The following is a 21331-nucleotide window of genomic DNA, read 5'->3' as shown; positions in this document are numbered from 1 at the left end:
TCCTTGTGTGTTTCCAGGTGCTACAGGAAGGGAAAACCCGGTGCAGGGTGGATGATGGTGTATGAACATCTAGAATAGGAGCCAATGAGAAGGGGGAGGCCCCTGTGCATTAAGGCGGGCAGTGAGAGCATTGTTGTGCATTGGCAACGATAGACAGAAGGACACAAGTCCCTGATTCTTCATCCCTATGCATTACACAGCAGAGTGAGCAATGCTGCATAAGCAGGGAGACCCACAATCATGCATCACTCTGTGCACGTGGCATCTACGGTGTCCCCCAGGCCAGACTAGTGAGTGAAACCCACATCACCCATGAGACAGTTGAAGTGGAAGACTCCACCATGGATGACCCCGGCTTTCAAGGGCCTACTGAACCCAACAGCCTTCATCTTGAGGTTTTCTGGGAGCTCCATTCTTTTGCTACAAATTACAGGTCACATACTAGATGGATTTTTAACTGTGCAAAAGGGTGCCAGAAGTGCAGGAGAGGAGTTTCAAGTTTATTAAGGTAGGGTGAATGCTGAGTGGCCTGGTCAAGGGGAGTGCAACTCTTCCCATGCTGTGGAGGTTAGGTGTCTAACATCAGGGGCAAATGAGGCAGGACAGACAAATGGCCCAGACGACACCAAAGAACATGAAATAGCACTTCATGCCAAGCAGTGGACACATGCAACGACAGAGGAGGTCTATGCACTTTATTTTGATGGAATGGAAATGACGGACAATTACAAATAAGTGACCAGTCAGAAACGTGAAGCCCAGCCAAACTCACTCCCACTGGTTGCCATTTCTCCTCTCAGATTTCCTTGCACCATTTCCTTTTTTTCTCCTTGGCCGGCATACGGCAGCATTGCTTCCTCTAGTGATAAATGCTAAGCTCTAAACAAGCTTGCGCTAGTGCTTGGAAAATATGGCACCGGAAGTATGGACTGATGCCCTCGCCTTACATGTGGGAAAAACAGAAAGCTGGAGAGAGGAGCACAGTCCTGTACCTCCAGCACTGGTTAAACTGTCACAGCTAGGGTATTGCTACTGAATCCATGTTGTCTTGAAGTAGGGATATAGATTTAGCTCACATGAGTTACACTGACATACAGCAGGTATTTTCCCGTCTCTGGAAGGCTTGTAACGAATACGAACCTTTTCCGGAGACGGGAAGGTGGTAGAACTAGAGGACATGAATTGAGGTTGAAGGGGGGCAGACTCAGGAGTATTGTCAGGAAGTATTTTTTCACAGAGAGGGTGGTTGATACGTGGAATGCCCTCCCGCGGGAGGTGGTGGAGATGAAAATGGTAATGGAATTCAAACATGTGTGTGATAAACACAAAGGAATCCTGTTTAGAAGGAATGGTTCTGCGGAATCTTAGCAGAGATTGAGTGGTGACGCAGGTATTTGGAGAATAAAACCGGTGCAGGGCGGACTTCTATGGTCTGTGCCCTGAGAAAGGCAGGGACAAATCAAACTCGGATATACATATAAAGTATTACCATGTAAAATGAGTTTATCTTGTTGGGCAGACTGGATGGACCGTTCAGGTCTTTATCTGCCGTCATTTACTATGTTACTAGGTTATCTAGATAGACTGAATACTGCCACTACCCAGATAAATTTGGGTGCTGACTGCATTATCTTGACATTCTGTGCAGCTGCATATGAAGCTAGAAGTTTGCACCCAAGGCAGTGGAAGGTTAGGCAACTTGCTCAAAATCACAAGGAACAGAAGTGGGATTTGAATCCTGGTTTCCTGGTTTCAGTCCCCTGCTCTAACCAATTAGGCTTCCGGGCCAGCAATAGATTTACCTCTTTACACTTATGGAATCCGAGTGCTTATGTCACCGTCTAAGGGGAAAATATTGAATGCAGCTCCATAGCTGCAGCTGCTATAGAACAAAATCAGCCTCTGACACCAGCCACAGGGAGGAAAATGATAGGACCAAAATGTGAAGGGTTTGGTCATCATCTGCTTTGAACCTGGGCTGTAACAGAGGGAACCAGACAGAATCTTAAATCAGCATCAGCCTAAGGTAATGTAGAATTAAGAACATAAGAATATAAGAGTAGCCATACTGGGTCAGACCAATGGTCCATCTAGCCAAGTATCCTGTTTTCCAAATAGTGGCCAAGCCAGGTCACAAGTGCCTGGCAGAAACCCAAATCGTGGCAACACTCCATACTACAAATCCCAGGGCAAACAGTTGCTTCCCATGTCTGCCTCAATAGCAGACTATGGACTTTTCCTCCAGGAATTTGTCCAAACCTTTTTTTAAACCCAGATACGCTAACCGCTGTTACCACATCCTCCAGCAAAAGAGTTCCAGAGCTTAACTATTTGTTGAGTGAAAAAAATATTTCCTCCTATTTGTTTTAAAAGTATTTCCATGTAACTTCTTTGAGTGTCCCCTAGTCTTTGTACTTTTGGAACAAGTAAAAAAAAATCGATTTACTTCTACTTGTTCTACACCACTCAGGATTTTGTAGACCTCAATAATATCTCCCTTCATCCATCACTTTTCCAAGCTGAAGAGCCCTAACCTCTTTAGCCTTTCCTTATACAAGAGGAGTTCCATCCCCTTTATCATTTTGGTCGCTCCGTTATATCTTTTTTGAGATATGGCGACCAGAACTGAATTCAATCTGATAATCAGGCTTGGGTTGGTATTTGAATCAAAAGATTATTTGTGCTCTCTTATGGCTTTAAAAAGGCAATTTCACAGCTCAGCTCAGCCCACTCAAAGTCAAGTGGCTGTGTAGGAAGCTCTGCTCAAATGGACTGCAGGACCTGAGGCAGCATGGTTTCACTAGTGGCAGATCTTGTCAGACAAATCTGATTGACTTCTTTGACTGGGTGACCAAACAGTTGGACGTGGGAGGAGTGCTAGGTGTGGTGTACTTAGATTTTAGCAAAGCCTTTCACAGGGTTCCACACAGGCAACTGATAAGTAAACTGAGTGCCCTCAGTATGGGACCTAAAGTGACAGGGTTAAAAACTGGCTAAACTGCCTTCTACCAACCCCTCGGTCTCCCTTCGGCTGCATCCTGCCTCTTCTGATGTAATTTCCTGTGGGCAAGATGCGGCAGAGGGAAGACCAAGGGGCTGGCAAGGCAGCCTATCATGCTGCTGCTGCCAGCAAGCAATGTAAACTTTACAAGACTGCAGGGTGGGTGGGGGGAGAGAGAGGAGACGGAGCAGTCCCAGATCCAAGGGGAGGGGGGGGGACAGAGAAGGAGGAGGAAAGAGAGAATGGGCTGGGGGTGAAGAGAGATACTGGTCCCACAGGGGGTTGGGGTGTCGGAAGCAATGCAATTGGTGGGGGGGGGGGGGGGGTTACTATCCCTTGAGCCAACCCACAACTCTAGATTCACCTGGCAGGGTTGATCCAGTCCTAGGTTTACCCCATTGCATGCAGGGACTTGTAGTTCTGATATCCCCATTTCATTCCCTAAGAAAAGCAAGACTACAAAAGTCCCAGCATGCACTGGAGTACGGATCAACCCAACTGGGTAAATCTGAATCCAGTTGGCAACCTTAGTGGGAGCCCAGGACAAAACTTGAAGGGGAGCCCTAAAGCCCACTGACTCTACATACGCTGATGGGGCTACAAGTGTCAGAATCCATGAGATCAGCGAGGTGGCGGTGATCCTAACTGTTAAATGCCAGATGGGAAGAACACTGGATGAGTAGGGATGTGCACTACTAATAAATGTTTATTGCATTTTGGGATTTTTCTAAGTTTCTTTTAGATTGTTGGGTATTCTTTCAGATCATTTTACAAACTTTTTATTAAAACAAGTTTTTAACATGCATTCGACTGTGCATACATTAATTCAAAGGAGTAAGCACGTACAATTGAGTTTTCACACACTAACATTTTTTAAGACGTCCAAATGATCCAAAAGTGCGCTAACAAATACAGATCCCTACTGGACAGGTAGTTGAATCATGAAGGCAAATCCTACAGTCACAGTGGAGTTGATTGCCAAGAGAAGAGGTAGATTACAGCAATGTGGAAAGACTAGTGGCTTTTGGCAGGGTTAAGGGGAAGCAAGAGGGGTGGCATTAAGGAAACCTAAAGAGGATACCAACAAGGACTTTAAAGTATAAAAATTCTCATTTTGGATGGATAAAAGCAAGAGAAAACAGGATGTGCAGGAAAGTAACACGGTAGATGACAGCAGAATTGGTCCGTTCTGCTGTCCAGATATCAGCAAACCAATGACTGAATGTAAGCAGGAAATAACCTGGGTCCAATCCTCAGGAGTGAAGATCGCTTAGAAAAGAACAGTTGATAGGAGTCTTGAAGGGGAGAATGAGGCATAACCTAAACACAGGGAAGACAAAGCTAGAACAGGCTGGCCAACCCAATAGTGACCAAGGCAGCCAAAGACAAAAACCAAAGGCACAGTAGCACGGGTTAGATTCCCAGAATAGACCTTACATATCTCTGCCAGGCCTGGGATGATATGGAGACAGCATTTGCAGACCCTGAGGTGATGGATGGGCAAGAGGGAGAACCAGTCATTGCACAATGGTGACATCTAATGGCTAAACTCAGGCCCATGATTGCTGAGGTCCAGGAGGAGTCCTAACACATGACTCCTGGTCAATAACCTTTACTGCAATAAGTGAGTTATGGATATAAGTAGGAGAAAAGTAAAGTATTCAGTTAGTTGTGAATAAGGGCTAAATGGCACAGAATCAATTGAGGGTAGTTCCAACTGAGAGGCTGGAAGCCCAATGGAGCAGGAGAGAAGAAAAGGAACAAAGCAGCAAATCAAGTTGATTAAACAAATAGATAAGGCAGACTTAGAGGAATAGGGTAAACTGTTATTGGAACCAGACTGGAATGAGTCACTGCTAGCACTAGGAATAAATAAAGGCCAGGGTGTGAAGATACAGAGCACATGCGAGGATCTTAGAGGGAAAACAAAGAAAAGAGAAATAAGGCAAGATTCGAAGACAAAGTTGAGGTTCGGAAAGAAAGCCCTGTAAGAATGGGAAGACAGCACAAAAGAAGAAGGGGAAGGAAAGGGATTTTGGATTTAGTCTATGCTTTTTCAGTTATAAAACTCAAGGTGAGTTACAGTCTGAGGTGCTTTCTGTCCCTGGAAAGCTTAATCTAATTTTGCACCTGAGGCAATGGAAGGTTTTGTGAAGGCAGTGGGTCATGGAGCATGGCAGCCGGGAATAACATGATGCTGTGCCACCATGCCCTGCCCCCTCACAACACATGTGGCTCCCAGTTACTGCAGAAGCTGCAAAGACCAGCAATGACATCAGCCAGAAGTGAAGGGGATGATGGGAGCTGGCTGCAGCTCTTAAAGCTGGCCCCCAGAAGGCACAGGCCTCTTTCCACCACGTTCAGCGTCCCAGCCCACCCACCTCAGAGCCAGCATAATTCCAAAGCAGCAGCTGTCGCAGTAGCGGGACTCAGTACCCATGCCAGAGAGAGAACTGGAGGGATTAGAGACAGAGATTGACTGCACGAGGGGTACCCTCAGCAGATCAGCATTGCTCACATTGGGGGCCTGTTTGGTTGCAGGACAGGGCTTCACAGCAGGTGCCACTCCCCACCACACTTGCATTTGGAAATGACTGTAGCTCTGCTGGTCAGATGGCAGGCCTGAATGGCAGTTGATATAAATGTACCAGCTGGCTCAGGTATGGGGTTTGGTTTCCTTGCATGTTGTACGTTAATAAAGTTGCAGACTAATGTTATTACCAATAAAAAGCTGTGTGAGTTGTTGTCAATCATTTTGGATGAAGAAGAAGGGGATGGTGCATGAGTACATAGTTGGCAGGGCAGGGGAGGGTCACAGCTGCCTACGTTACAAGTAATTTGCCCATGTTCACAAGGAGCATCAGTGGGATTTCAGTCCTGGCTAGTCTTTCGTTCTTAGCTCACTGCTTCTAATTAGGCTGCTCCTCCCTTCAGATAAGTAAACAAGAAAACCAAGGCAGGTAAGTGAACATAGGAATAATGGAAAGGAAAAAGGGGTAGGCTTGGATACCAAAAAAAGATCTGAAGCATCACGGACAGATAGAATGGGTGAACATTATGCCCTATCCTAAAACACTGATGCTAGAAGCCACGTGATGGACCATGGCAGGTTAGGGCTCCAGAGGAGGACAAGAAAAGCCAGTCCAACAAGTTCCATGAGAGAAGCCGGCTGCCAGGGTGCATTCCTGCACCACCGCACTCTTCAGAAACAAAAGAGAGTTGGGCATGGGGCTCAGCAAAGCCCCAAAGGGTCAGTGCTGAGACATTTTTATTCATTTTTATACCTACCTACCACCACTCCCCTCCCCTTCCCCCAGTTTTCTAATGTGTTTGGGAGCCCCCCCGAAGAATGGAAATATCCCCATGGGGTTTCATCATCACAGGGGCCTGTGTCAGAATTATTGGGCTATGGAGCCCTTGTGTTTCTTGTGAGCAGGAGGAAGGAGGGAGAGCAGAGGTTTGCATTTAGAACCCAGGCAAAACCTTCACAGAGCTACTGCAGTAAATTTTCCAAGGCTTATGTGCCTGTCATACAGGCAAAACATTAGAGTTATCTTGCTTAAGCCAGTCATATCCAGCAAAGATTTTTATTTACCAGAAAGTATGTGCCTACTTTAGAATTTATAGAAGAGAAGCATTTGTGTATTGGTGGGGGGGGGGGGGGGGGGGGGAGAGTTGCATGGCATAATACGCATGCCATCTCCAAACCAACATTCAAGCAACATCTATGGGTCCCTTAGTTTCATGTGGGCTGGAAAGTCCATGAGTACATGGCCCATTAAGTAGCTACTGAACAGCTGTCCCATCACATCTAAGTTCTCAGTAAGAACCAATTTCACACATGCTTCCCGTGTTTACCTCTCCCCCGCCAGTAAATGTAGAAACATGAACAGTCCCATCAACTGGACCTCAGCCACCAGACATGTCAACTGAAGTGCCACCCGTCTGCAAGCCAACTAACAGTTCTGAATTCAGTGTGTGGAGATCAAATGGAGGGGTATAATCGCACGTCACCGGCGATCTATTGTGGCAGCGGCGCAACAGCTGGCCGGAACCGCATTTTCAAAAAAGATGGCCGGCCATCTTTTTTTCAATAATATGGTTTAGCCCGGCCAAATGCCAGAGTTTGCCGGGTTTGAGATCGCCGGTTTTGTTTTCAGCGATAATGGAAAAAAATGCCGGCCATCTCAAACCCAGCGAAATCCAAGGCATTTGGTCGTGAGAGGAGCCAGCATTTGTAGTGCACTGGTCCCCCTGACATGCCAGGACACCAACCGGGCACCCTAGGGGGCACTTCTAAAAATTAAAAAAATATATACAAATAGCTCTCAGGTCCATAGCTCCCTTACCTTGGGTGCTGAGCCCCCCCAAATCCCCTCAAAACCCACTCCCCACAACTCTACACCATTACCATAGCCCTTATGGGCAAAGGAGGGCAGCTACATGTGGGTACAGTGGGTTTGGGGGGGGGGGGTTGGAGGGCTCAACACTTATCACCACAAGTGTAACAGGTAGGGGGGGGTGGGCCTGGGTCCACCTGCCTGAAGTCCACTGCAACCAACAAAAACTGTTCCAGGGACCTGCATACTGCTGTCAGGGAGCTGGGTATGACATTTGAGGCTGGCATAGAGGCTGGCAAAAAAGTGTTTTATGTTTATTTTTTTAGTGTGGGAGGGGGTTGGTGACCACTGGGGGAGTATGGGGAGGTCATCCCCCATTCCCTCCAGTGGTCATCTGGTCAATTGGGGCACCTTTTTGAGGCTTGGTCGTGAAAATTAAAGGACCAAGTAAACCCGGCGAAATACTGAACGCTGCTTTCTTTTTTTCCATTATCCGCGAAAGCCGGCCATCTAGTACCCACGCCCATGCCCGCCCATGTCCCGCCTTTGCTTCACCGCCGACACGCCCCCTTGCACTTTCGCCGGTGCAGCGACAGGAAAGCAGCGATGTTGTCAAAAACGTGGCTTTCGATTATACCGATTTCGCCGCTTTTGCAAAATCGCCGGCCATCTCCCGATTTATGTCGGAAGATGGCCGCCGATCACTTTTGAAAATAAGCGTGATGGTATACATGCACAATTTAATATCATATTCAGCATGCATTTTCCTGACAGTACCATCAGTTCTGCCTCAAGAGTTAATAGAGAGAAAAGATGAGCAGCCAATAACAACAGCTCCAGCCTTCAAACACCCTGTTTGGTCACACTTTCTACCCACAGGTGTTCTGAAGTGGTTTGGATGCAGGCCGCAGCTAAGCGCTCCAGAAATATCAGGTGGGCAGGCCTACCCTACAGGTGCTTTCCTTTATAATTATGAGCCCTGCTTGACTATCAAAAACAGTAGAACACAGTGCTCAGTTAATGACTTGAAACCCAACCCTGAAACCTCTGTTTCATAGCTTGAACAAAACTTCCTGGACATGCACTAATTACTAACCTATCCCTGCTCGGCATGTCTTATCGATAACAGCTTTCTAGACCCAGAGGGAAAAAATGAGTAATGCAATTTAGGCAGAGATATTCCCATTGTAAAAACCTACTATTTAAAGGCATAGGCTTCTGGGACTAGGCAGATCCCTTCCTCAGGACACCTTTAATACACTTCTGACCAGCCCTTTTGCCAGCTACTGGCAAATTGAGGATTTGCACAAGGCAGAGGAAGGTTCAGAGGAAAGAGAAGAAGATTCTCTGAGTACAGTAGATGCCTGGAGCACTGTACCAGAGCTGATAGAAACAAGAGTCTTGCATTCATTTTGCAACACAATTAAAAAAGGCTTGTCTCATTTCCTCATGAAACAAACAAAAAATAAGAACATAAGAATAGCCATACTGGGTCAGACCAATGGTCCATCCAGCCCAGTATCCTGTTTCCAAAAGTGGCCAATCATGGTCACAAGTACCTGGCAGAAACTCAAATAATGGCAGTACACACTCAAACATAACAAATCAAATAAGTTCAAAAAACACCAAGACACGAAGAGCCATCAGATAAAATTTACATCGGGCTATGGGATCTTTTATAGCCCCAGCTATTTCAGGTCCAAGCTCCTTTTCAATTCGTCAATCATGTGCCTCCAAGTTAACGGTGTTCAATTCAATTTTTATACATTTTTACTTCATCCATTACTTTATCCCAAAATTTATTCAAAATACCAAAACATGAATAATAAAAGAATAGCGGCTACTTATCTTAGAACCGCAAGCAGCGGTGACAGCGCTGTAAAAATATTCAGACACTCCCGAAGCCCCGTGTGTCCAAAAAAGGCCTTTGGGTTTGAACAGACCTGCTTGAAGGGATCACAAAGGAGCAGCAAAACATTTTCTTGAAAGCTCAGACAAGCAACATCATGGTGGACCACTCAAACCCCCTTTTCCCTATTTATATACATTTGGGGGGGTGGAGTAGTTTTTATGTTTCCCCCTCTACTTTTATGTAGAAGCCCAAATAGTAGAAAGATTCTATGCTACCAATCCCAGGGCAAGCAGTGGCTTCCCCATGTCTCTCTCAATAGCAGACCATGGACTTTTCCTCCAGGAACTTGTCCAAAACCTTTCTTAAACCCAGATATGCTAACCACTGTTACCACATCCTCTGGCAACAAGTTCCAGAGCTTACTATTTATTGCATGAAAAAATATTTCTTCCTAATTTGTTTTAAAAGTATTTCCATGTAACTTTATTGAGTGTCCCCCTAGTCTTTGTACTTTTTGAAAGAGTAAAAAAAAAAAAAAAAATTGGATTTCACTTTCACCAGTTCTACACCACTCACGATTGTGTACACCTCCACTATCTCAGCTGTCTCTTTCCAAGCTGAAGAGCCCTAACCTCTTTAGCCTTCCTTCCAAAGAAGGTGACACCGTAAAACAAGAGAACTTGAAGTTGAAGGCGGTAAACTTAGGCGTAATGTCAGGAAATTCTTTTTCACAAAGAGGGTTGTCGAAGCCTAGAATACCCTCCTGAGGGAGGTGGTAGAGACAAAAATGGTGACAGAATTCAAAATGGTATAGGATGAACACAAAGGATCTCTAACTAGAAAATGGATACTATAAAAAAAAAAGCTGAACTTAAAATGACCGCATGTGTGTGGATGTATATCAAGCGACGCTTAGATGGTGATTCCGGCTGTGATGAACTAGAGCATGTGCCGGGTAGACTTGTATAGTCTGTATCCCACAAATGACAAGACAGATAGACTGGAGTGGGCTTCGACAGCAACTCCAGTAGTTGGAATGTAAGGACAGAGCTGGGCAGACTTCTATGGTCTATGTGCCAGAAATGCCTAAGATCATGATCAAGAATTTTACATCACATTCATTGTTGATTTAAGCATGAAATGATAATGAGTGTAACAGTTGGGCAGACTGGATGCACCATTCAGGTCTTTATCTGCCGTCACTTACTATGTTACTATGAGAGGAGTTCCATCACCATTATCATTTGGTCACTCTTATTTGAATCTTTTCTAATTCCGCTATATCTTTTTTTTTTTTAGATACAGCGATCAGAAATGAACACAATCCTCAAAGCGAGGTTGCACCATGGAGTGATACAGAGGCATTATAATATTCCTGGTCTCATTTACCATCCCTTTCCTAATAATGTCTAGCATCCTATTTGCTTTTTTGGTCACCGCCACACACTGGCCAGAAGATTTCAGCATATTGTCCACAATGACACCTAGATCTTTTTCTTGGTTATTGATACCCAAGATGAACCCTAGCATCAGGTAACTATGATTTGGATTATTCTTCCCAATGTGCATCACTTTGCATTTGTTCACATTAAATCTCATCTACCATTTGGATGCCCAGTCTTTCAGTTTCCCAAGGTCTTCCTGCAATTTTTCACAGTCCACATGTATTTTAACAACTTTGAAAAGTTTTGTGGCATCTACAAATTTAACCACGTCATTCCAATTTCCAGATCATTTATAAATATGCTAAATAGCACCGGTCCCAGTACAGATCCCTGTGGCACTCTACTATTCACCCTCCTCCATTAAGAAAAATTGCCATTTAACCCTACCCTCTGTTTTCTGACCAATAACCAATTCCTAATTCACAACAGAACATTGCCTCCTATCCCATGACTCTTAATTTTCTCAGGAGTCTCTCATGAGGAACTCTGTCAAAATCTAGATAAACATCAACTGGCTCACTTTTATCGACATGTTTTATACATGCCTTCAAGAAATTGAGCAAATTGGTGGGGCAAGACTTGGCTGAATCTATGCTGACTATCCCATTAAACCATGTTTGTCTATATGTGTTGCGTATTTTATTCTGCAAAATTATACTTTGTAGTTTAGCATATGTAAAAGATAAACAAAAACAACAAAAAGCTTTACATGAATGAAAACTCTTGAAAATAGAAACTGTGTGTACCCCTAGTAGAAATGGACAGAGAGGAACAGGATTGGAATTTTGTGAGACTGCAATAACTCATCCTTCAGTTCATAGGAGCCAACTCTTGAGCACCCATAATATTATGAAAATTCCTTGTACAAATCAAGGGAGGGGTTATTTCCACTGGACTTAGCACCCCGAATAATTTTGAAAAGTTGGCTCTCATGCTTAAGTTTCTCAACAACAGAGGCATAATAAGCTAAGAAGATATAGGAAGCATGACCCAGTGACAAGCTGCAGGCCACCTATGGGACCAAACAGGTGGAAATCACTGTACAGCGCCCCAGAAACCACAGGTGGGGGGGGGGGGTTGTCTGGCAAGGTGGGGAGCAGCTAGCTGTTTAGAATATCACAAAACTTTGTGGGAGATGCCTGGAATTGTGTGGGAACAACTATGCTGAAATAAGGATGGAAAGACAGTAAAAGCCAGAATATTCTATAAATGGGAAAAATCTTTAGCAATGTGGGCAGACTGGATGGGCCAGCGGATCTTTATCTGCAGTCATATCTTCTGTTACTATCCATATTCTATAAGTCAACTGAATAGCAAGGAATTGCAGCCAGACCTGAGATGAGGTGTGTCCAGAGTGGAATGGCATGGCAACCCCTTCCATACCTTTAGCATTTCCAATTCACCCTAAGGCTAAAACCTTTGATTTTTATGCTATCTACACCTATCATCATGGTATCCCTCAAGAATATCACAGTGAGTTCCTTCTAACCATGAAATGTACTTCTGTGTGCAGAAGTTAAACAAAAGTAACCCCTCCCCCCCCCCTAACAATTCTTAGACACAGGAAGAGTTTGACTGAATTGTGTGTTCTTGAACTCATCTTAACCTTCCCCCTCCTCTTTCATCAGTGAGTAGGCATGCTTAGGAGCTAAATCACAGAAACATTTCCTTTTTTAACAGGGGATAAAAACTGAGCAAGCCAAGCAAAGCGAGATCAAGTCCAATTGTTATTCATGAAAACTTCACGGAACATCTTTAAGAGACACAGTCACAGTATACACACCCACTCCAGAGCTGCAACATTCAGGAAGCTGAACCAAATCGATATGTAATTATTGAACACTGTGAACTGTCCTCGCTAAGCCAGTGGACAAACAGTTTGGACAACTTCCCTAAAAAAAATATAAATAAAACCTAACCAAGCAAGAAGCCAACCTGCCCCCACACATATTTCTATTCTACACACACAGGCAAAGCAGAACAGATAAGTAGTTATGAATCAGGTGCCACACCCCAGGTGAGTTACAAATTCTTACTTGTGTGAGAGAGAGCAAACTACAGTGGTCCAGCCCAGGAACAAAACAGCCCCTGAAAACCCAACAGGAGTCCTACAGCTATCTTTCAATAAGGGGAGACTAGGAGGGAGGATAAATCGCCAAGGCTTCGCCTGTCAAACTGGGCTTTCCTCTTTCACTGCAAGAGAAACAACTAAGCTGCCTTTTCCTAAACTCAGTAGATAACATGAAGCCAGAAATACTCACTGGAACTGGCAGTTCTTCCTTAGCTATGGGCAGGAGCAGGCTTCCAGCCTTGCATGGAGGTGAAGAGCACCTGGTGCCCCTCCTGAGGAGCTGGCTCTCAGCTCCCAGGTAAAGCTCTAGAAACAAGCTACAGGCTCTGTACTAACAAAAGTATGCAGCTTTCACTTCAGCCAGCCTCTATAACCCTTTGTGGCTAGTGGCAACCATACCAGGAAAGAGAACAGAGAGAGCCCTAAACCACAGCTTGCCTGTTTTGAAGAACCCTGGCCTTAACAGCCACCAGGTGAGGAGATTACTCTGGTACAAGAAGCACTGCAACTGCAGCAGTACTAGGAATAGTAGAGGGCTATGGATGCTCAAAGAAACACTTAAGTTAGGTTTCTCAGTGGAAGCTAGTACAGAGCTGCCAAGTTACCCAGTTCCAGGCTGGAGATTTTGGGACAGACCTGGATTTCTGACCACCCCATCCTGGTGAATTATGAGACTTGCAGCCAGGGGCGTAGCCAGACAACAGATTTTGGGTGGGCCTAGGCAAGAAGTGGGTGGGCACCAAGTGTTCCCCCTCCCCCCCCCAACCACCAAAAAAATATCTCAGCTGGCGGGAAAATGCTTCTTTCCACCTTGGCAGTCTGCAGCAGGCATGCCCTGAAAACTGAGAATGCACAGGTGACGGTATCATGGAGAGTAGCGTTTTCGTTACCATCAGGGGGAAGTCTTCAGCTGGTGGAGCTTGGGATCCCCACCAGATACCACTAAACGTGTGCTACTGTTGGGTGGGCCTGAACCCTAAATGGATGGGCCCTGGCCCACCCAAGCCCGCCCGTGGCTACGCCAACTGCTTGCAGCACTGAGTTCAATGAGCAGGATCAGGCACTACAAAATCCCACATTGCTTTGGGATGTAGTAAAAAAAAAAACCAGGACTGGTCAAATTAAAAGGTCTCCTGGCAGGACCTGGGTAACTTGGCATCTAGGCTATTATTGCAGTTCTTTTGTCAGGTCCACTTAAATATGTTGGGAATAAAGGTCAACAAACAAGCTTTTATTGGATTACCTCAATACATCTGTGACAAGCTTCAAGCACTAAAGTCTCCCTCATTGGAAAATGGGGGTTTCAAACCTGGCAGAGAGCTCAGCTTGCTCCCATCACTCCTTCCTTAGAGCATTTTCTAGGTTGCCTACATTTAAATTGACTCTGAGCTCTCTGTTACTGTATCTCAGGGATACTCGGTTACAATCCTGTGCCAAGGGCTGTAGGGTAGGGTTCCGCTACCCTCATAAGTATATATAAGTACATAAGTATTGCATACTGGGAAAGACCAAAGGTCCATCAAGCCCAGCATCCTGTTTCCAACAGTGGCCAATCCAGTACAAAAACATTCTATACTGCTTATCCCAGAAATAGTGGATTTTCCCCAGTCCATTTAATAATGGTCTATGGACTTTTTCTTTAGGAAGCCGTCCAAACCTTTGTTAAACTTTGCTAAGCTAACCGCCTTTACCACATTCTCTGGGAACGAATTTCAGAGTTTAATTACACGTTGAGTGAAGAAATTTTCTCTGATTCGTTTTAAATTTACTACTTTGTAGCTTCATCGTGTACCCCCTAGTCCTAGTATTTTTGGAAAGCGTAAACAGACACTTCATATCTTCCCGTTCCACTCCACTCGTTATTTTATGGACCTCTATCATATCTCCCCTCGGCCACCTTTTCTCCAAGCTGAAGAGCCCTAGCCGCTTTAGCCTTTCCTCATAGGGAAGTTGTCACATCCCCTTTATCATTTTCATCACCCTTCTCTGCACCTTTTCTAATTCCGTGTAAAAAGAAGAAAATAGTGGGGGAGAATAGGCTCTTTCCAATCAAAGGGGGAGACGTGTAAATAATTAAAACTTAATTTTCTAATTCCACTATATCTTTTTTGAGATACGGCAACCAGAATTGAACACAATATTTGAGGTGCGGCCGCACCATGGTGTGATACAAAGACATTATAACATCCTCATTTTTGTTTTCCATTCCTTTCCTAATAATACCTAACATTCTATTTGCTTTCTTAGCCGCAGCAGCACACTGAGCAGAAGGTTTCAACGTATCATCAACGACGACACCTAGATCCCTTTCTTGGTCTGTGACTCCTAACGTGGAACTTTGTATGACATAGCTATAATTCGGGTTCCTCTTTCCCACATGCATCACTTTGCACTTGCTCACATTAAACGTCATCTGCCATTTAGACGCCCAGTCTTGTAAGGTCCTCTTGCAGTTTTTCACAATCCTCCTGTGATTTAACAACTTTGAATAACTTTGTGTCATCAGCAAATTTAATCACCTCACTAGTTACTCCCATCTCTAGGTCATTTATAATATGTTAAAAAGCAGCGGTCCCAGCACAGACCCCTGGGGAACCCCTCTACTAACCTTCTCCATTGAGAATACTGACCATTAACCCTACTCTCTGTTTTCTATCTTTTAACCAGTTTTTATCCACAATAGAACACTACCTCCTATCCCATGACTCTCTAATTTCCTCTGGAGTCTTTCATGAGGTACTTTGTCAAACGCCTTCTGAAAATCTAGATACACAATATCAACCAGCTCACCTTTATCCACATGTTTGTTCACCCCTTCAAATAAATGTAGTAGATTGGTGAGGCAAGATTTTCCCTTCACTAAATCCATGTTGACTTGTCTCATGAAGCCATGCTTTTGAATATGCTCTGTAATTTTGTTCTTTATAATAGTCTCTACCATTTTGCCCGGCACCGACATCAGCCTCACCGGTCTATAATTTCCCGGATCTCCTCTGGAACATTTTTAAAAATCGGCGTTACATTGGCCACCCTCCAATCTTCCGGTACCATGCTCGATTTTAAGGATAAATTACATATTAACTAACAATAACTCCACAAGTTCATTTTTTAGTTCTATCAGTACTCTGGATGAATACCATCTGGTCCAGGAGATTTGCTACTTTTCAGCTTGTAGAACTGCCCCATTACATCCTCCAGGTTTACAGAGAATTCATTAAGTTTCTCCGACTTGTTAGCTTCAAATACCATTTCCAGCACCGGTATCCCACCTAAATCTTCTCAGTGAAGACCGAAGCAAAGAATTCATTTAATCTCTCCCTTACGGCTTTGTCCTTCCCCGAGCGCCCCTTTACTCCTTGGTCATCTAGCGGTCCAACCGATTCTTTGCTGGCTTCCTGCTTTTAATATACCTACAAAAATTTTTACTATGTGTTTTGGCCTCCAATGCATCTTTTTTCAAAGTACCTCTTAGCCTTCCTTATCAGTGCCTTGCATGACATTCCTTATGCTGTTTCTTATTATTTTCAGTCAGTTCCTTCTTCCATTGTCTGAAGGATTTTCTTTTAGCTCTAATAGCTTCCTTCACCTCACTTTTTAACCACGCCGGATGTCGTTTGGTCTTCCGTCCTCTTTTTTTAATACGCGGAATATATGGTGTTTTGAACAGCATCCATGCCTGATGTAAATTTTTGACCCTCACAGCCGCTCTTCAAAGTTTTGTTTTCACCGTTTCTCATTTTATCGTAGTCTCCTTTTTTAAAGTTAAACGCTAACGTATTTGATTTCCTATGTATACTTACTTCAAAGCTAATATCAAATCCAATCATATTATGATAGCTGTTATCAAGCGGCCCCAGCACCATTACCTCCCGCACCAGATCGTGCGCTCCACTAAGGACTAGGTCTAGAATTTTTCCTTCTCTCGTCGGCTCCTGTACCAGCTGCTCCATAAAGCAGTCCTTGATTTCATCAAGGAATTTTACCTCCTTAGCGTGCCCTGATGTTACATTTACCCAGTCAATATTGGGGTAATTGAAATCACCCATTATTAGTGTTGCCCAGTTTGTTTGCGTCCCTAATTTCCTTTAACATTTCTGCATCCATCTGTTCATCCTGGCCAGGCGGACGGTACTACACTCCTATTACTATCCTTTTCCCCTTTACACATGAAATTTCAATCCATAGTGATTCCAAGTAGTGTTTTATTTCCTGCAGAATTTTCAATCTATTTGACACAAGGCTCTTGTTAATATACAATGCTACCCCTACACCAATTCGATCCACCCTATCACTACAATATAATTTGTACCCCGGTATGACAGTGTCCCACTGGTTATCCTTTCCACCAGGTCTCAGAGATGCCTATTATCAGGGCTGGTTTTAGGCATGGGTGACAGGAGCGGTCGCACAGGGCCTCGCGCCTCCAGGGGCCCCGCGGTGCTTCCTGTCACTCCCCTGCCATATTGTCACTCAGCTGCTTTCCTTCCAGCCACCCTGAATTTAAAAAGTTGCAGCGGCAGCGAAAAAGCAGGCTCGCCTCTAGCCTTTAAGCCTTCCCTTTCTCTCTCAGCGTGCACTGATGCAATTTCCTGTTTCCGCGAAGGCAGCACAGTGCATGCTGAGAAAGAAGGGAAGGCTTAAAGGCTAGAGGCGAGCCTGCTTTTTCGCTGCTGCCGCTGCGACTTTTTACACGCAGGGCGGCTGGAAGGAAAGCAGCTGAGGAAAACTGAGGGCACAGCTGGGGCTGTGGTTGGGACCTCAGAAACAGGGGCTGAAAAGGGGGGTAAGTTAAGCTGGGGGCTGGGGGGGCGAGTCACTGGACATGGAGGGGAGGGTAGAGGAGAATCGCTGGACACAGATGGGATGGGAGGGCAGGGGACAGAGAAGAATCACGGATGTGGATGAGGGGGAGGACAGGGGGCAAAGGAGAATCTCTGGGCATGGATGGGGGGGAGGGCAGGGAGAGAGGAGAGTTGCTGAACATGGATGGACGGAGGGAGGCAGGAGAAATGCTGGACATGGAAGGAGGTGAGGGAAGACAGGAAGGAGATGCACATGGATGGAGGGGAGGGAGAGAGGAGAAATCACTGGATGTGGATGAGAGGGGAGGACAGGGGCAAAGGAGAATCACTGGACATAGATGGGAGGGGAGGGCAGAGGAGAATTGCAGGACATGGATGGGTAGCGGAGAGAGGAGAGTTGCTATGGATGGATGGACGGGAGGGCAGGAGAAATGCTGGACATGGATGGAAGTGAGGGAAGACAGGAAGGAGATGCACATGGAGGGGGGGGGGAGAAATTCTGGACATGGATGGAGGAGAGGGGAGAATTGAAATGCTGGATATGGATGGAGGGGATGGAAGAGAGAGGACGTGACATGAAGTGAGATGAACATGGATGGAGGGGAGGAGAGAGAGGAGAAATGCTGGACATGGATGGAGGAGAGGAAGATAGAGGAAGGGAGCATACTGACGGAGATGAGGGGAAAGGAAAAGAGGAGAAAAACTGCACATGGCTGGAGAAAACAGGCAAAAGCTGGATCCACTCTATCTCCTCCAGTCAAGTCCGCGGAGGATCCAGCTTTTGCCTATGGATGTAGGGCAAGAAATGAAGAAGAAAGGAGGAAAGTAAAGAAATAAATGGAAAGGAAGCCCTGGAAGTGGAGTTAAGGGAGCAGATAGAGAGTAGCAGAATCAGAGACTGGGACCAACATGATCAGAAAAACAAAGTCACAAGACAACAAAGGTAGAAAAAATCATTTTATTTTCATTTTAGTGTTTGGAATATGTCCAATTTGAGAATTTATATCTGCTGTCTTATTTTGCAATGTATAGCAATGTTCTGTTTTTCTGGTATTATGCTGCATGCAGAATCTGCATGCTAATTTGGTTTGTGTCATTTTGGTTATACTGGAGCTGTAACAGCTTACAGAAATTATTTATAATGAAAAAAAAAAGTTATTTTTCTTCCCCTGTACTGGAGTAATGTTTTCAATGATTACTGTTTATATGCGTCATGGCTGGTAAAAGGGTGTGGCTAAATGTGCCAACATTGTCCAGTTCAGCACACTATTAGCAGCCAAGTTCATACAAAGTTAATTATGTTCAGTGGAAAATAAATCTGTTGGCTCAGGCTGCTTGCTATCTGAATATTCAATCACTGTTTCATTATTGCTACCAAATATTACATATTAAGGGGATTCATTTTAATTATTTATCTAGTCCTTACGTGCACATGGCTTTGCTTTTTAAACCCAAAGGTTTCCTAGTATAGCATGTTTGAATTATTATTATTATTTTTTATACCCCACGCTTTCCCACTCATGGCAGGCTCAATGTGGCTTAGGTACTTATTTGTACCTGGGACAATGGAGGGTTAAGTGACTTGCCCAGAGTCACAAGGAGCTGCCTGTGTCTGAAGTGGGAATCGAACTCAGTTCCTCAGGACCAAAGTCCACCACCCTAACCACTAGGCCACTCCTCCACTAGTTTTGTATACAAGTTTTGCTTGATTTGTCTTTATTTGAAATAAAAGAAAATGTTTAAAACATATCTTGTCAACATGGGGCTGGGGGGGGGCCCAGTGAACTGGTCTGCACAGGGCCCCGCAGTTGCTAAAACCGGCCCTGCCTGTTATATCTAATTTTTCATTTAGTGCAATATCTAACTCTCCCATCTTATTTCTTAGGCTCCTGGCATTCGCATATAGACATTTCAAATTATGTTTGCTGCTCCTATTTACATCATGCTCAGTACTTGACAGTATTATTTCGCAATCTTTTGTCTGTTTTTTATTTTTTATTTAAGGACACCTGATCTACTATGGTCTCTTTTGCAACCTCATTATCAGGATACCCTATCTTTCCTATTTTTGTGATATCTTTGAAAGATACCTTATCCCGAACCATGCGCTTTTGAGCGACTGTCGACCCCCCCCCCCCCCCCCCATTTCTAGTTTAAAAGCTGCTCTATCTCCTTTTTAAATGCCGATGCCAGCAGCCTGGTCCCACCCTGGTTAAGGTGGAGCCCATCCTTTTGGAATAGGCTCCCCCTTCCCCAGAATGTTGCCCAGTTCCTAACAAATCTAAAACCCTCCTCCCTGCACCATCGTCTCATCCACGCATTGAGACTCTGGAGTTCTGCCTGTCTCTTGGGCCCTGTGCATGGAACGGGTAGCATTTCAGAAAACGCTACCCTAGAGGTTCTGGATTTGAGCTTTCTACCTAAGCGTCTAAATTTGGCTCCCACAACCTCTCTCCCACATTTTCCTATGTCATTGGTACCCACATGTACCAAGACAGCCAACTCCTCCCCAGCACTATCTAAAATTCTATCTAGGTGATGCGTAAGGTCCGCCACCTTCGCACCAGGCAGGCAAGTCACCAGGCGATCCTCTCTCCCTGTCCATCTCTCCTTTAGTCTCCTCCCCATCACACCCTTACTGCTATGTCATATTTGTCTGGGAGCTGCGGTAATGACAACAGCCATAAAATAAAAAGGAAACCAGCAAAGGGCCTTCAAAGGAATGCATGTTCTGGAGGTCCAGCTGCGCCCTGCCCCTATACAGTTAGGAAATCTGCGTTGGAGGGGATGGGACGCAGTTGGACTTTCGGACTGCAGCATACAAGGATTTGGAGGCCTTGCACCACTGATTTTCCTCTTTATGGCCACTGCCACTGCAGGTCCAGGGGAGATGTGGTGGTGGTCAGGGCAGAAATTAAGGAGGGGGCCCCCAATCCCCTCTTCCCTGTCCACTCCCTCGATTTCCCTACCCATTGTTACTACCACACATAAAACAACCTTAAATGACTTCTTCACACATAAAACACAGACAGACCTTCACCAAATACAGAACAAGGGATCATAGATTAGAAATATGAACACCACAATGGAACTGGGAACCCCGAGAAGTTAAACTTGGCAAGTACTGCAACACTGGAGAAATAAAAATAGAAATTAACTTCATTTTCTACTGAACACATTCATTTTCTACTGAACACAATCACTGGCATAACCAGGAAAGGGGTGGGGAAGAGGACTTAGATCCCCCCCCCCAAATTAACATCTGCCTTGCTGTGGCTGGTGGGGCTACCCATGCCTCACTAGCTGATGACCACCTCCTTCCCCTCCTCATGTCCAGTGACCAGAACTCTCCAAGCTCTGTAGCTAGCAGTATTTCAGAGCTGCTGCCCCCCCATACCTGTTCGTCTTTCACACATTCTGAACATGCGTGGTGGTGGTGGGAGGGGGGGGGGTAGCAGTGGCAATTTGGGGATACTGCCAACAACTGCAGAGCTTGGAGATTTCTGGCTGCCAGACTGGAGGAGGAGGTTTCAGTTGGTGGGGCTTGGGGGGGATCCCCGCCAGTTCAAGTATTTACAATTTGCATTCTGATGGGGAGAAATTTTGGTGCCCACCCATTTAGGTCTCAAGCCTCCTCCCTCCCCCAAATCAGCCATCTGGCTATGCCACAGAATACAATACAAAAACCATTTGTGATGCACATATTCCAGTTAATACATTAATAAAACACTTTTTATACCTTTGTTGTCTGGGCATTTTGTTTTTCCATCATTGTGGTCCCAGTTTCTCTTTTTCTGCTTTTTTGTCTATCATCTGCTAA

General features: G+C 45.0%; 1 protein-coding gene across 1 annotated transcript in view; it reads right to left on the bottom strand.

The window, feature by feature from the left end:
• TJP3 (tight junction protein 3) overlaps positions 1 to 21331 on the bottom strand; it is a 78979-nt gene that overhangs the window by 57292 nt on the left and 356 nt on the right. The gene's annotated exons all lie outside the window — the stretch shown is intronic.

This window comes from Microcaecilia unicolor, chromosome 11 (assembly GCF_901765095.1).
Source record: "Microcaecilia unicolor chromosome 11, aMicUni1.1, whole genome shotgun sequence".
Classification (NCBI taxonomy): Eukaryota; Metazoa; Chordata; class Amphibia; order Gymnophiona; family Siphonopidae; genus Microcaecilia; species Microcaecilia unicolor.
The sequence above is the reverse complement of the archived record's forward strand: the minus strand, read 5'-3'. Positions and strand labels throughout refer to the sequence as shown.